The sequence below is a fragment of the Melanotaenia boesemani genome, chromosome 13 (genome assembly GCF_017639745.1).
Source record: "Melanotaenia boesemani isolate fMelBoe1 chromosome 13, fMelBoe1.pri, whole genome shotgun sequence".
Lineage (NCBI taxonomy): Eukaryota > Metazoa > Chordata > Actinopteri > Atheriniformes > Melanotaeniidae > Melanotaenia > Melanotaenia boesemani.
In genome coordinates this window covers 8,686,039-8,700,551 of record NC_055694.1, presented here as the reverse complement: position 1 = coordinate 8,700,551, position 14,513 = coordinate 8,686,039, and the positions used below count along the sequence as shown (strand labels likewise).

Here is a 14,513-nt window from a genome sequence, read left to right as displayed (position 1 = left end):
TTTATTAATGCCGAGTTCACTACATGGCTGCTTTCAGTATGTTAAAGCCTGGATCATAAAAAAATGAGTTTTGCGTTTTTTAAATGTCTGAGATATATATATACATAAAATTTGACAGTTAAAATCAGTATTAGGATCAGCACAGCTTAGGCAGCAGAAACTAGGTCTACATCTAAACTAATCACACCAAGATGAGTGGTAAATGGGCTGCAGAAAAGCATCCTCTCTAAGTGGCAGAGGCCACATTACACATTCCCCTGGAGTTTCTGAAGTGCTCTTACTGACGAAAGCACATCATATCTGTCGAGTTTGTTCTAAAGGATGTCTTGACCTAGTCTGCAGATGTGGACATTTGTCTGCTGGTCACTAGAGTGCAGACACAAGTCATTTCACATCCACTCCAAAAATCCAATGAGATAGTTCACTTGTGAACTTACCACAAGTGAGTCACCCATTCTATACAGTCCCATCATGATTCGCTTACACATCTATACACAGATTGTGTATAGATTGTGAATTATGTTTAAACTTATCTTCCCTTATTTCACACTCAAAAATACCATTGTGTGTGAAGTTACACGTATGCATTTTGGAAATGTATCTTTAGCCTCATAGCATAATAGCCTAAGTCACATTTTAAGGTTTTGTAGGCAATGATGCACAGCCAGTCAGCAATAATAGGAAAGACAACTAGACAGACATCACAACTTGGTCAGAATATGGCTTACACTATGAGGGTAACAGTATTATGGTGTGGATTTTTAAAGGAATAAAAGGTGCAATGACTGCAACCAGTTGCTGAGGCCAACCATAGAATCCTAGACAAATGGTGTTTTACCACCATCAGTATTTTCACCTCATAAAACTAAACATCCGTTCCAGTATGTCAAAAGGCAGCATAAAAGAGAGGATTCCTAATGTAATGGATTACACCAACAACCTGGGTGGAAGAGGGCAACTCTGTTTTACTCTGCTGGCTACACAGAAGAGTTTAACTACTGTTTAAATACACTAACTTATTTAAATCCAGCTGCACCAGTTTAGGAAACCTGAGATCATTTAGAAATCCATGTGGTTGGAAATATTACAGTAATAGGTACTTATTGAAGTTGCATGCCAATAATGCAGCAGATGCTAAATTTGTCATGATTCAGATGTTTGGACTCAAAAATACTCAGGTTCCCAGGGATAGGTATATGATCTTTATTGTACAGAGATGAATAATGAGATTGTGCAATCCGGCTTTTCTCCGCTCAGGGGTCTGTGGACACACAAGATGGAAGTTAGGAGGCAGGCAGCTGATAAGAACTCTGAGAGGGATTGAGAGTTCACGTACCAGCAGTGGGAATCCAACGGGGCGCAGAGTGTTGAATCCAGGGGTTGGAGAAGGGCCGCCGGGAGGAAAACTGAGGGAGGAAAGCTGCTGAACAGAGGAGAGGTTAATGGAGGGATACAGGTTGCTGGAAGGAGCACCTGAATGAGCGGACCGCAGAGGCAGGGTGTGAATGGTCCGGTTGGGGGCAGATATATCAGTCCGTGATCCGAACTCCAATCCTGTTTGACAAGCCAGGGGTCAGAAAGCCAAGTAATCCAAATCAACAACCAAAGCAGAGTACCAGACAGGGAGCAGGCAGAATCAGAATCCAGGTCCAAAGTCAGATCAGCGTCCGGAGGGGAAGCAAGCAGGATAATACAGGCAGGATACGTGCAGGGAAGAACCAAGACAATCTGGCACTGGAGGGATGTTGCAGGGCTGTATAAATCGTGCTTGGGACAGGTGAAGCGCATTAGCCCTAATCAGGAGCTGGTGGAGATGAGGCGTTCAGGGCGGCTGGAAAAACTGAGCCTCACACCACAGATCATGACAAAATTCTCCTTTATAATAATTATAATAATTAATAGCTCTTGTAAGCTACTGCATCTATGTATTCAAATATTGAAATTCGTGTCTACTTCCAGAACGTGACAGAAGCCACTAAATGTAAGGTTTTACAAAATCTTTCATAACCTCCTCCATTGCACCCATTATAGTCACTTTAGCTCCCATGTCGCTACCATAGACAAATGTGGTCAATTAATGTCATCTGTAAGCAGCAGTAATAATTCATTTTTAACTGTGGCAGTGTATGAGATGTAAGTTTTTATTGTTGTTAAAAAAAACAGTTATTTATTAGCAACATATGGATCATTATCTACCAAACACAAATAAAGACATACCTGGTGCAAATGTTTACCATTAAATAAAGACCAGTATATTTTCTATGAGTGAAGAAAAAATTCTATGCAGTCATTTTGTTGCTGAATGCTACTGTATGCTTGAAATAAGATGTAGGTGGTGGGTTGCGTAAGAACAATAGAACTTTTATCTACGTTTTATCTTGCATCCTGATTAGTATGAAAACTATAAACCAGATAAAAACATTAAAGTGAAATAAAAGAACAAAGTGACATAATGTGATTACATTATATAAAAAACAAATAAAATTAGTTAAATAAAAACAACTTTGTGGTCCAGTGCAAATGAAATTCAGGGTTGGAAGTAGCAGCAATTCTATTGCATTTTTTAAGCAAAACCTGAGGCTAAAAATTTTCTTTCAGGACAGAATTTTTTTCATCATCATTGAGGAACTAAGGTCCATTATCATCACAGGATTATGCGCTCCCATCATTCCTAAGCATTGCACATTAAGGTAGGAGCTGTAAAGAAGAGCTATGGTCTCTACACGTGGAGATATACTGCAAGCAGGGTTTCACTTGACAAATGAGGAGCTTGGCCTGCACTTATTTATGGCTGTTTAAAGCTGTCAGTTGGAGATGATAAAGGGTGACCGCTTGATTAGAATGTGCTAGATCGGTCCAGTCCTTGTGACCTATGACAGGAACAGATGAGCGAGGGAAAGGTGGTGATAACGCCTGTGAAAGTGTTTTTTTTTTTCTTGACAGGTTCACTGGTTTAGGATTTTGGCAGATGAGTAAAGGATGACTGCAGAGGATGCGGATGACGGGTTGTCTTAAGAGCTATGCCGATGTCAGGTCCATTTCTTTTCCTTGTCTAACCCACATTTGTGGTATCTGACATCAAAGAAGAGTTGAACAGAGTGTCATGCATTGATTATTGTTACACCATAGAGTATAAAAACTGAAGTTGACTGATTTAAAGGGAAATAAAATAAATTAAAGAGGAAGAAGACATTGTTTCCCCTGGGTCATGAGTGAAGAAATTAATCTGAACCCCGACCCCCACCCCCCAAAAAAGAAAAAATCAATTTGCAGCTATTGTCATTAGTAAATTACAGCCAACACTTGGATAATGGTTTCCCCATTCACCTCCTTTCCAACAAGATCAATCCAAAAACCTTTGAAACAATGAATCAAGATCTAAATACTTTGGTTTATTTTATACACCTACAGATGATTGTAATTGACAGGCCAGTAAAACAGTCTACAAGTAATTTAAATTGGAACATTAATAGAGTGTACAATCAATACTTCTCTAAAGGTAGCGCTTTTCGATGATCAACCTATAAATTCAGTTAGCTTATCCAACATCTTCTGTAATGCAGCTAAGCAGTGGTTCGAATACCGATAGGCTTTTTTATGCCTATTTTCCCCCAAATTCACAGCTGTGCCATCTTGTAAAGTGGATGGTCTTGCTGAAGGGTGCTGTGTTGGTTGGTAGACCAGGATTTGCTGAGAGATAAGAACCCCCAGAAACCAGACAAATATCAGCAAAAATCCAGCCTGTTTGATCACAACTCAAACTGTCACTAGAGGCTTTGCTCAGAGCTGGTATTGTTGGGAGATGTTAGGTCAGGCTGAAACAGGTGGATATTTGCAAACAACACAGTGTAAATATCCACATTGTAGCTCTCACTATCCCTTCAACCGGTGGTCAACAAATGCAATAAAATGTTAATTAAAAAAGAAAAGATAAAGATGAAGCTAAAGAGAACATACACAAGTGATAAAATCTTCAATAAATTAAATTAAAGGATCCCTATATTATATTTGCTAATTTACCACATTTCTGATGTAGAAAAGGTTTTGCCCAGTTTTAAATTACCCTTTCCATGATTCATTTATCTCAATACAACAGATCTGAGATACAATCAAAATGTCTCTTTCATATCCAGTTTAAATAATCCATTCAAACGATATTTTAAAACAGCTGATGGCATTTAATTTTAATAAAATACAATATAATTAATTGTTTTTCCTTTTACATCACGATGGTTCAAATCAATATATTATTTTCAACCGGTGTGAAAAGTGTTGAACCCACACATGAAATTAAATGGGTTTATCCAAAATATAATAAAAATTTTGTTAAAAATATGTAAGTGTATAAGCTGTTTAATCACCATACAATAAAGTAATCATGATAAAGAAGTACCCTCAGAATGCTGTAAACAACACGTACATGGGTCAATAATTTGTTGCACTCTTAAAAGGGCACTATGTTAATGTAATCTCTGCAAACCAAGGAGATTCACTGCCATCTTGTGGAATTTGAACAGGAAAGGTGTCCTGAAGTTCATGTGAATTAATAAAAAGTACTCACTCAAATAATCAGCACTTTAGGACACAAGCTACAGAAAAACAAGCAAAACATGCCAGTCAGAGAACATAGCACAGCCTCTGAGCTCCTATGATCCACACATCAGGATGTAATGGAATCAGGCCTTCAGATATGGCCACAAGCAGACTCCAACTTCCTGTTGCCAAGTCCCCATCTCATCTATTTTACTCTTCTGTAAAGTGGAAACAACCGATGGCTGTTTCTCTCTGCAGAAACCACCACAGGTTTATGGTGATTTCGTCTAACATTTATCAAGGCTGCCTTCTTTTTTCTTTCTGGTTCAGTTGCTCCATTTGTGACTATGAGTAGTCTGGCTGCACTGGAGGCAGAACGAATTTGAAGATCTGTTAAATGTAATCAAATCTCTTGGTTGCATTTGCCTTTTTGGCATGTATTAGTTTAATTTTGTGTAAATGAAGTGTTGCAAACACTTACAGCATCTGTATATGTTACTATTTCAGTGGAACTGGAAATAGTTAATGAGACAAGTTTTAATGTAGCTGGTAATGAGAGAGTTAACAGTGACGGTATTTCAGTCCTCATTTACAAAATTTACTTTAACAAAGCAGAAAGACTTTCGGCAGTGTGCTGTGTTCGATTCCTAAATGACCAAGTTGAATCTAGGGGTGCGCCATGTTTTCGTCATTCCCAAGCTCTTTAGGTATTTCCACGGCACGGTGCTGATCCCAGCTGATAGAGAAGAAAGGCCTCTTCCCAGACGCATGTTTATGAGTCTTAAAAGTTTTTGCAGCGGCAAACTGCACTGAATGCTATTTGAGCCAAAAATAAGCTGTGAAATATGTAAAGCTCTGTTGTGACTCCTCAGCTCTAAAGCGAATTGATTCCAGTGTAGCTCTTCTGAGAGAGCATGCAGACAACAATCAGAATGCCAAAGTCTGAGTGTTTAAGGCACACAGATTCTTTGTCAGTGAGGGGAATTAATCGTGCTTGGAGCCTTTGGAGCTGTGAGTAATGACCATGGAGACGGGCCACCAGGAGGATGTTATGAGGATTTAGAATGCAATTCATGGCAGGGAAGTACTCCATCACAAATATCTCTTCTCCCTTACCACAAGTGGACAGTTTATAGTCATATCTCTTTTCAATCTGATTCATACCACATAGATAATCACGCAAGTTAAATGAGTTTTTGCCATCATTTTAATTTAGAACATAACATTACTAAAATCAAGAGGGTAATACAGTTATTTATGTCTTTTTATTTCTATTTTAAGTAATAGAGAGTTGTTATATAATTTAATTAAATGCAGCTATTTAAGATTTATTGACACTCAAACCATCATTAAGAAGCTCTCTTCAGATCTATGAGCGTGTGTGCTGTCATTATCAGATGTCTATAATTTTGCTCTTTAATGCAGCAGGATATGAAACACCCACAGCAAAAACATATATGAAGTTCAAAGATGGTGCTGTGCGCCTCTTCTGTGCTTCCAAACTACTTGGAGCTAATGTTGAGGAATTATCAGTTGGTAAATTATTACACCAACCTTAGAAAATGATAAACGACCTATGTAGAAATACAAAATATCTACCGTATTTTTTAATGTCGCTACAAGCTACAAGTGATCACTTTCTAATCTACTTGAACAAAAAATCTCAATATTTCAATATTCTTATTGGTCAATACTTGATTAAAAGCTCATTAATAGTCTCACCCGTAAATTTAAATATCCAGCCTGCAAATGATTAACTCGTCCAGAAAACGGAAAAGAAAATCTGTCCACCTAAATCTGAAGCTGGAAGCAGTGACTCTTGTCTTCTTGCCACAGTAAAGTTGCCAGACAATTGGTGGATCTGGGAAATCACTTCTCAAGAAATATTCTAACAGAATAAACCACCTCCCCCTATTTTCACTCAAAGAGAAGCAAATCTGAGAGACAATTACCTTGTTTTCCAGAATATCAAACTATTTTAAGAAGCACATAAATTTATATATTTATATACAGCATCTCACAGAAGTGAGTACACCCTTCACACTTTTACAAATATTTTAGTATATCGTTTCATGGGACAACAATATAGAAATTAAACTTGACATACTGAATATCAAAGTTTAGTTTATATAGTTTTATATTCTGTATGTCAAAGTTTCATTTCTAGAGTACTACATACTGATATATGTATGTGTGTGTATATATATATATATATATATATATATATATGTATATACACACATATATGTGTGTGTGTGTGTGTCAGAATAAGGAAATATTATTCTAGCAATTTACAAATCTATGCCTCAAACCTCAAGCATTACTCATTTATTTCTAGGCCGCACCAGCACACAATGTCCCATTTTCAGCTGCGCGAGCTGTTAAAATTAAACCTGGATTTGTTTGACCTTTTCTGCTTTGGATACCAGATCACCTCTGGTTGTTGGTAATCTCATCAGAAATAGCTTTTCATTACTGAACAAAGATGACTTAGCTGCTCTGGTCTGAAGCCCAGAAATGAGGGGCACAGTATATGTGGCATACAATCCCTCCACCGGCTTTCACAGATAATACCTAAATGTGGCTAAAAACCATCCAGTTCCTATCTTGGAGAAATGGCAATGTAATAAATGCAAGAATCACAGTCACAACATCTCCGCTGCTGTTCTGTGTGCTACATGAGCTAAAGGCAACAGTGGTCCACTGGCATAACTGTGGCCATGAGGGAAACGCCTGATATATCGAGGCAATCACAGTCCTTCAGAGACCATCAGATAACAAGATCTGAACAAATAAATGTTACTAAGTAAAAGCAGAATAGTCATCAGATAAACAAATTCATTAGCTTAAGTAGCATAAGACTAAGGCTTTTGTTCTAAGAGCCATGCTCATAGTGACCAAACTGCTTTAATTTTCAGAAGGAACAGGTTACCCATCATATTTAACTGGATCACGATAAACTTTTTATTTTGCAAATTAACGTTAATGTTAAAAAATGTGAATATTAATTCAAAAGTTGAAATCTTTCAAGCCATGTTCTATATTTGCATTTTTTCATCCAAATAAATGGCTGATGTAGCTTTCAGTCTTTGTTTGTGGAGGTAGAGTTAAAATTTAGCTATGGAAGCCACTTACAGATGTCATGGTGATTCCTGTGTAGCGTTTAGATACCACATCTTCAAAATGCATCTCCGTTCTCAAACCTGACGAGAAGGCATGCTGTTAAGTTCTGGAAAAATGTAAAATCAATAATAACAAAAAGCTTAGTCGTCCTTAGAAAGCAGCTGCAGTTGTTAAGGTGTTTTGTGGATACATCACAGTGAATCTCAATTAGGATCATCTAACACCCTGTTGAACAGTGAGTAACAAAGGCTCAGCTGATGTACTGTTAAGGTTTCCCCACAAGAGCAATCACACTCCAGAGAGACAGGCCAGGCTGTCTAGTTAGCACCTCAGCGGCAGCTCTCTGTGGTTTGTCTTGAATGGAATGACAGCTATGCTGCATGACATTTCATCAATATAGGGAGGGTAAGCTGAGGGGGTTTAATTCCTAATCTAGCTGGTTTATGTGAGCTCAGCCCAACTCAAAAGTCGATTGAACTGAATTAGAGGTACTGTACATGGAAGGACAAGCATGTCAGGATGCTGGTCCCATTTGGAACTAGTAGATTCTATAACTGCAGAGACATTCAGCATGCTGTATGCTTGTATTTCCATCTATTATTCAGCACAAAGACAGTTTCCATGGTGTGTCATTTCATTTAAGTACCATCGGAGCAACTGTTACCCATGTTTTGTTCATAGTTCCAATGCCATGGAGACTACACTTAGAGGGCTGGGGACATGTGAGTCGCAATGCAGAGAATAAATCATGGCGAATATGTCAGAGATTACTTATAGACACAAAAGTAGCCCTTGTGCATCTACAGCTTATTGAGCATCTGAAGCCAAAATTGAGAGTTGAGGTAGAATCAGATTTGTTAACTAAGTCAGAAAAGTTCGTCCTCTGCATAATATCCAGAACTATCAGGTTGAGGCTTAGCTCTGCATAGTCAAATGTCCCTTTTTCAATCAAAGCCATGCTTTGTCAGCTCTGACTGAGGGCATGTAGCCTGTATGCTGGTATTTCCATGGCATCACAGGACATCTGCCACTTTCTGCCACATCATCTTAATAAAATAAAACCTTGTTACAATCACACATACATTGATATTACATAACAACATTTATCTGTATTACCATAGTGTGATGCCGTTATTTTGTTGAATAACAGCATTGTATTTGAGAACTAAATTGACTATAATGGGTGCAATGGAGAAAGTAATGAAACATTTTGGCTATAAAACCTTGCATTTGGTTTATATTTGACATTACTTGTGTTTTCTACTATTGTGGAAACCTAATGTAGTCTTTGAATCAGCAAAGTTCTTAAAAATCAGCTGTTGGGGACCATGGATTTGTGAATCAATTTGATGGTAATATGTTCAGCAAATGTTTCTCCAGACCAAAGTGGTGAATTATAGTGAATCGTAATACTAACAAACAGCTTGACATTTCTAGAGCTGTGCTGCTAATGAGACAAAAAAAAGTTTCCATGGAGAAAGTAGAACATAATACCTCCCAAAGGGAAAGTGGATGTTGAAAAAACAAAACAAGACAAAACAAAGTATGTCTAAGTTAGCTACTGATGTTTATGCAGGTTTTAATAATGACATTCAAACACAACATTAATGTTTCAATGTGTAGATTTCAAAGACAGACACAGTAATGCGCAGTCTGATACCTAATGTGACCAATGAATTAAACATTCTGATGCTTGACCTTTATCACCGATACCTTGTCCTTCATCTGATGTTCCTATTCCAAAGTTAGGACTGCATCAAAGAGAGGAAGAGCTTATACTTCATAAATGTCATAACCTTGATTATGCAATGCATCGTAACATAAGAAGTACACTGCAGACAAGGAGATTAGTTCCTTGTTAACGGGCTGTTCCCTGGTATCCAGACAAGGTGAAAATAAATAGGAATAAGTTTGCATAATGTTGACATTTTTAAAAGTTTGATAGAAACGCTGACTTCACTTCAGAGTTTTGCAGTAGTTTATCAGTAAACTAAATTTCCTGTGCCAAGTTACCTGCGAGCTATCATTTAGGGCACAGCATTTTCAGCAGTTTTAAGTGCTCCGAGTTGAAAATCACAGCCTCTGGAGATCTATCTCTAAGCTGTTTCATTTATAGCAAGAGGCCAGTTGTGTGCTTTTTTCACTCAACTGGAACTGAACTCTATACTAAAAGAAGTTTCTGTCTAACTTTTATCACTGATCTGTGTAATCTGGAAGAATCAGAAGCCATAAAAACATGAACTCGTTAGTCTTTTTTTTCCATGTCAGCAGCTGTTCTTTGAAAGATGAGTATGTTTTCATCAGTAATTACTGCTATGATAGACACACCTCATTATGAATTTGTCATTGGTAGACCTTCCCTCTTCCTCTGGCTATTCATCCGGCCTTATCTCATCCAGAGACACCACCCCCTCCACCACAGTCCTAAATAATAACCCACTCGCAGTCAGCATCCATCTGACTAAACAGAGGAAGCCTCTCCTGACAACCGCTTTCTGGGCACTAGGTTACAGGCAGAAAAAGCAGACATTTCCTCAAAGGATTTAATATCCAGTAAAAGCCACGAGGCAGCAGGTTTGTGCATCTCCAGACCAGTCTGAGTGGGAGTCAACATAGAGCCACAGACAGGTAAACAACTCTTTTGTCCATTTGTTTCTGTGTGTGACCAAAAGTGTGTAGAGGAGAACTATACACCAGTTCTCACCTCTTTATTTTATCCAGCTTAATCACAGTTTTAAAAACCAATGTGAATCGTTCAGCCGGAAGACTTTCTGGCTGATTTTAAAAGGAATCAGAGATTTCTGCTTGAAACACAGATTAAAAAAGTGTTTGTATTTTTTTCTTTTCATGGTGATTTCTTACACATACTTCTATCATTTTACTAAAAAACATTTAAACATTGCAAAAACCTACTTTATGTGTCTCCCTAGTACATTTTTCTATATATTTCAAGGTATCTTATTTATCATGGGTTTATTGAGTACTCGCTGTTTTTAAAGCATCTAAATCTGAGAATCTTTCATAATAATAGAGACAACGGAACAATATTAGTTGATGTTGTGTAACCATGTGAAGTTTTTACTGGGTCACAGGTAACTGCATACTGGGAGCTTTGCATCATCAGCATCTGTTATACTGTACCTTGAATTATGTAAGTGCAGCAGTCAGACAAGGATGGAGCAGATAGAGCATGTTCTCAGTCACATTACCTGCTTCACTATATATTAGCTGTCTGCAATCAAGTTTCTAATAAAATAGACATTAAAAACATGGTTTAGTGTCTATTTTCAACATGAAAACAAGAATACAAGGAAAATTACAAATGTACTGCTGATGGTATATATCTATGGTCTTACTCAGCTACACTATGTCACAGAAAATAGACGATAATGTTGTCTATAGTTAAGGAGATTAGAGGATATTCTAGGTCTGGAAAAACAAAACTAACAGAAGGACTGCACTGAGGGGGAAAAGGTGTGATTACAAATACATTTTAACACCAAAGACAACTCGATGGATTTATCAACTCATAAACACAGTGATTTTTCAGAGACTTGGTTCGAATCTCTAAATTCTGACTCTAGCATTCTCTAGCAGATTAGATTAATGTTTAACTAAAGAAGTTTCAATGAACACCACTCTGGTTACAAACTGCATCTACATATGTATTTATGAATAGATCATTATGTGGTTATTCTTAAATTAAACATTTCTGGATGCATGTTCAGCAGCCCACATGAACTCACACCCTCAGCTTAAACAAAAGGTGGTGTGTTCATATGTGGAAGAATTAAAGCACCAACATGTGAGATGCAGTGGGTTGGGTCATGTAGACATTTTCTGCAAAAGCATTATTCATTTACTTAACCAGAGATTATGCTGCTGCAGTGTAAGTAATGCTGGAAAATGCTCGGAAACTACTACCTCTATATAGAAGGTCTTGCAGTGAGACAGAGTGAGACAGATAATTCCACCAAAAACGTTCTGAAAGATGTTGTTTACTAAGGAAAAAATGCCTCAAAGCAAGAAAACCAAATGTGCAGAGTACATCATAATGCATCATTACACTAATCTCTTCCTTTGTAACGGGCACTACTGATCATGATCACTTTCTGTTTGCAGGTAACCATTTTGACAGACAACTCTTGCCAAGATGTGGAAAAGAACAAAGAACCCGGGCCAGTCTAATACCAGATCATGTACAGTATTGCATTTCCTTTTGTCTTTTTTAGACATTTTCCCTTTATATTATACTGAAAAGTCCATCAGACATTTAAAGCTAAAAAAAATGTACAAAGACTAAAAATATACATGTATGCATCTGTTATATTTCACCTGATGAGAAATTAGTCAGTACTTAACACAATGGGCACATTTTGTAAATGCCTGAAATGTAAAAAGGATCCTGATTCCTTCAAAAGGAAATGAATTCGATTATACAAGTAGTGCTACCAGTATTGCTGCAGCTTTGAAGTCACAAAGCTTGTTATCAAGACAGAAAATCTTTAGTTTAATACAAAAAAAGAGGCTTTTGCTGTAGAATATGTTGCTTTATAAAAGAAAATGATGAATAGCATATTTCCAAATGTGAAATAAACAGTGTATGTGAAAAAAAGATAAAAACCTCATGAAGCCCAAAATGGCACCAGATGGCAAACAGTCACAGACACTAGCTAAAGAAGCATAGATCAGCAGCTAAAGAGTCAAATATTTCCTTCATGAGTTGACAGATGAACACACTGGATTACATTCCACGTCACAGAAAAGCCTAAAAATATGTCATTGTCATCCACACTATACCATTTTTTGTCCTCTACTATGAAAGTGTTTTAACAAAACACATACATAACTTCTTACACGACAATGATAAAAACCATTCAACCCCACTAGATGATGCACATGACAGTCCCTCCATTTACTGCACAGATTCTGCTGGAGTTTCTGTAAATGACCAACTCACTGTGCCTTTTCTCTACACCCCGATGCTTCTCCTGGTTCAAATAACATTTCCACAAATATAAGTAAATGGCTGCATGATTTAACTTGCACTTTCACTGAAGAAACCATTTCTGAACATTTCCTGTTGGACATGGTTTATATTTCATGATGTCCCACAGCAGCAGTGCAACATTCCCTCGTGGTTTTCTGGCTGATCTAATGAATTTTTTTTTTTCTCCTCCATGTAGGTTTCTCTCTCGTCCACCAGTACATTCAGCGTTTTAATGAGGTGTCTGGCAACAAGACAGGTAAAATGAGAGAGCTGCTGTGTTTTCTGCTTGATAAGCTGGAGTTTTTTTTAGATGCTACAAATAAATGACTAAACTGAGACAGTCTATGATGAATAATGGAATACTGAAGTTGAATTTATTGTGTGCCTTTGTGTTGACTGTGTGTAGTCTGTGCTCAAAGCAGTGACGTTTTCATAGTTTGATGTTTTCATAATCATTTTATCTGTTAATATTTTTCCCCCCACCGATTCCTGTGTGATCATTTATCTCATGACATGTACATCCTGGTCAGACAATGTTTAAGACCAGAGTGATTGCAAAGTCAACTTCATGAGTATGCTTTGTGAAATATTTGAGTGAAGTATCTATTAATTCTATTAATTCTTAAGCCAACTTCATAACATCAAAAAAGAAGAAATATGTCTGTACACGACATTCAGGTTTACAAGAATTTATTCTGTCTGTTTCTGGCAAACAGATTTGTTTTATTATTATTTATTTGACTGCCATTGCCATGATTACATAAATAATCAATGAAAGTTTCATTTAAAAGGTGAATATTTAAGATGTATATGAGGTATGGTCCCTTAAAAAGAAAGTTTTTTTTTAAGCTTATTTCCAATTTACCTATAAGATAAATATACCATTTTCTATTATTGTATAGTGCACTAACTATCATAATGTACTATAGTTATCACTTTAACATTGAAGCTTATGGTCCTGTCACCTGCAGCAAATTCTTATCTAATTAGAAGGCCAATAACAGGCTTCTAGTCACTTTTTCTCCATCATGATATATATGTATGTGGTTGCCATAGAGTCAACCCTGCTCTCAACACACTTCGAGCATCACTGGGAACATGTTTGACATTCCTGACATCTGCTGGTAGCAAATGAGAAATCTGTTTTGTTCTAACAGAGCAGAAACCTGCTTAATGATCTAAACATACAGTGGATGTCAAGTTTTGAATTGACTTTTTTTTCCTCTCCCTCTCCTCCGACTTTATTTAGCTGCCATCCGAAGAAGATCTAAAACTCCTGGGGTGATGATCACGCAGTATTTAGCCAACTTGCCGGAGGGTAAAAGCACTCCAGATTTCCAATGCAAACTCGTACCAGTGACTGTAAAGGAAGGTATGTCTCTTTCCGATGAAGCATTAAACTGGAACTGCATGATTACAGAAAAAGATTAACATCACAATGTGCTACTAACACTAATGGACTGGTTGGAAATTGAAAATATTCTATGATTTATCAATACTGAAGCCATAGTAGTCAAATTTTTAGATGTGAAAATAAATAAAATTCTTTCAACATATGCTCTATAGGAAAAATGGCTGTTTTTAAGGCTGTGGTGACCGGGGACCCTAAACCAGATGTATCTTGGAAAAGAACTAAAGGAACTTTGTCAGATAAGGAAAAATTTCAAAGAAAATTTGAAGAATCAACAGGGGAATACATATTAGAGGTGGGTGACGGTCCTGTCAGTGGTGGGCGACTACTCATAACTTCATACACAGTTTAAACAAAACTGTGCAACACTACAGCATAATAAAACATATTCTATTTGTTGTGTGAAGTAAATACCTAGTTTGTATTTTCAGATTCACAAAGTGACTTCTGCAGAGG

General features: G+C 37.2%; 1 long non-coding RNA gene across 1 annotated transcript; it reads left to right on the top strand.

Moving 5' to 3' along the window:
* The first annotated feature begins 11,822 nt into the window (after positions 1 to 11,822).
* On the top strand, positions 11,823 to 13,950 carry LOC121651891. Its single transcript, XR_006012522.1, has 3 exons — positions 11,823 to 11,855; positions 12,843 to 12,902; positions 13,896 to 13,950. It is a non-coding gene; the product is annotated as an uncharacterized LOC121651891 (long non-coding RNA).
* The last annotated feature ends 563 nt before the right edge of the window (positions 13,951 to 14,513 follow it).